At 38.3% G+C, this 2,817-nt stretch overlaps 1 pseudogene; it reads right to left on the minus strand.

Moving 5' to 3' along the window:
• Positions 1–2,817, minus strand: part of LOC105531821 — a 10,362-nt pseudogene that overhangs the window by 1,326 nt on the left and 6,219 nt on the right.

Below are 2,817 nucleotides of genomic sequence, written 5' to 3' on the forward strand. Positions count from 1 at the left end.
TAACCATGAGCTCATTTCCTATCTATAAAATATGAGAAGTTTCTCCTCTCTAAAATATGAAGAGCACCTATTTCACACTGCGGCTATGAAGACTAAATCAGAAGATATATAAAGTATAAAGTACTTAGCATAGTATCGGTCATGCTAAAGTGTTCAATAATTTATACTTGTTTTGAAGATAACTCAAACTGGAATCGATCACAAGACATGGAAAGTACATTAATTCAAATGCTACAAACTTAGTTTTATAAATAATCAAGATATGAGAAATTGACTAAATGTCTTTCGTCTATGAAAAATTACTAATTAAATTAATATATAACTAAGACTGAATGACGGCGAGTAATCTTTCTGGTTTCAACACTTGGCATCTACTTCCCTAACAATTCATTGCCTGTTTTGGAGAACCTGTGCCCAAGACAAAGTAACTTGTCCTCGGATTTTGTGGAGTTGGTAAATAGCTCTAATGGAATGCAGGAAGTAGTAAGTGTTCAGACTATCATCTGACGTTTCTCTACTCTGTCCGAGCATTTCATGTATATACACACAATATTCTCATTTATTTTTCATAGTAGTTATCCAAAAGGTATGTACTGTTTATTAATATTTTAGAGTTGAGCAAAGTGAAACCAAAAAGGTGTGTTTGTCACCAAACTCAATGTTCCTTTCATATCCTGCCGCTTCACATAAAAGAGATGTTAAGTGAAAAGAGAAGAATTATTCTTGGTTTGGTGAGAGCAAGAGGGACCAAAGTCAGCTTCATGAAGGAGAAATAATTTGAGTTGTTTTGTAGGAGAGAATGAATGTGAGTATACAGATGCCACAGAAGGAAGGTAAGCAGAGAAAACAGCATAGACAAGCTGGAACGGGGCATATACTGGGATCAGCAGGTGGTTCCAGGATGTGAAGAGCAGATGAACAGGGTAAAAAGTGGCTATTCTTAGATGAGAAAGATAACCTTGGGCAAGAAAACATATGACCATGGCTAGGCATGGTGGCTCATGCCTGTAATCCCAGCACTTTGGCAGGCCAAGGTAGGAGGATCACTTGAAATCAGTTGTTCAAGACCAGCATGGTCAACATGGTGAGACCTCATCTCTACTAAAAATCAAAAAAATTAGCCTGGTGTGGTGGCACATGCCTATAGTCCAAGACACTTGGGAGGCTGAGGCAGGAGGATTGCTGGAGCCTGGGACATCAAGGCTACAGTGAACTATGATTGTGCCACCACACTCTAGCCCAGGCGACAGAGCAAGACCCTGTCTCCAAACCAATAAACAGATGACTGAATCTACCACTAAGGTGGGAATGGAGGAGAAGAGCAGCTGAATTTGACAGGTTCACAAATTGCCTGGTATCAACTATAATTACTTAAACAAAAAGTCCAGGCTCTAGCTATTTATACACACTTACACATTCAAATGGTCTTGCCTTTCAGTCTTCCTAATTTTCTCTACTACTGCCAAATGTTCTTTTTCAGTTCCTTCATCCTCCAACTTTTTCCCACTAATAGGCTCTTCTTTCATCTCACAGTGATCTCAGTCTTCTATGTCCTGCAAAAAGAAGAAAAATGTTAGCTTATTCAACCTATTTTTCTTCAGCAGTTTCTTACGCCAAAAGTTAAATTATTCTTGACTCAATGGGGGAAAAGAAACAGAATATATCTATCCTATGGGGAGAGAGAAAAAGCCCCCACATTCCATTCAAGAGGCTCCCACCTTTTATATCCTATATTTTATTTAAAAGCTAGGCTCTGGGTAAAGCAGATTTCAAAGCTTTATAAAGTCATAGGTATTATGAAATAATTCATCATTTATTTATTTACTTCTTTAATTTTAATTCACTTTTTAAAAATAGAGTCTCACTCTGTCACTCAGGCAGGAGTATAGTGGGGTGATCTCTGCTCACTGCAAACTGCCACCCAAGTTCAAGTGATTCTCATGCCTGTCTCCGGAGTAGCTGGGATTTCAGATGTACACCTCCACGCCCAGCTAATTGGTTTATCTTTTTAGTACAGATGGGGTTTCACCATGTTGGCCAGGTTGGTCTCAAACTTCTGACCTCAAGGGATCTGCCCACCTCAGTCTCCCAAAGTGCTGGGATTACTGGCATGAGCCACCACGCCCAGCCAAGGCATCTTTTAAATCTCCTCTTAAGAGGAACCATTGAGACAGTTTAGCAGCAGGTGTCAAGAACCTTAACAGTTCATAGTTTGTTCCAGAAACTCGACTTCTAGAATTGTATTCCAAGAAACTAGTCTAAGATGTAAACACAAAGTTAGGCATAAGGATACCTATTGCAACCTTGCAACCACAAAAACATACACAAAATCTATATGTGCAAAAATAGCAAAACAGTGAACTCGATTCCATGAGATATTAAGGGGCCACTGAAATACCAACACAGCATAATTTCTCCTGTATCGAAAAACTTTGAAATGAAAAATGGAATACACAAAGCAAAAGAAAGAATTTAAATTATGCTGAAATATGCACAGAAAAAGACCAGAAGAACTTACATTGAAATGTTCCTTTCAATTAATTTTAGTTGTTATCTCTGGAGACATTTGGTGCTTTCCCCTAATTTCAGTTTATGGTTTTATATAGTAAGCATCTATTGACATTAATAACCAAAAAATGAGTTATAAAAATAATTTGATTTCAGGTGCTCAGGAGGATGAAATAGAAGGCTCCTTTGGGCCCAGGAGTTTGAGGCTGCAGTAAGCTATGATCATGCCACTGCACTCCAGCCTGGGTGACAGGGACCCTATCTCAAAAAATAATAATAATTTAAAAAGAATTTGAATAACACCCCCCA

Source organism: Mandrillus leucophaeus, unplaced genomic scaffold, assembly GCF_000951045.1.
Source record: "Mandrillus leucophaeus isolate KB7577 unplaced genomic scaffold, Mleu.le_1.0 Scaffold91, whole genome shotgun sequence".
NCBI classification, from domain to species: Eukaryota; Metazoa; Chordata; class Mammalia; order Primates; family Cercopithecidae; genus Mandrillus; species Mandrillus leucophaeus.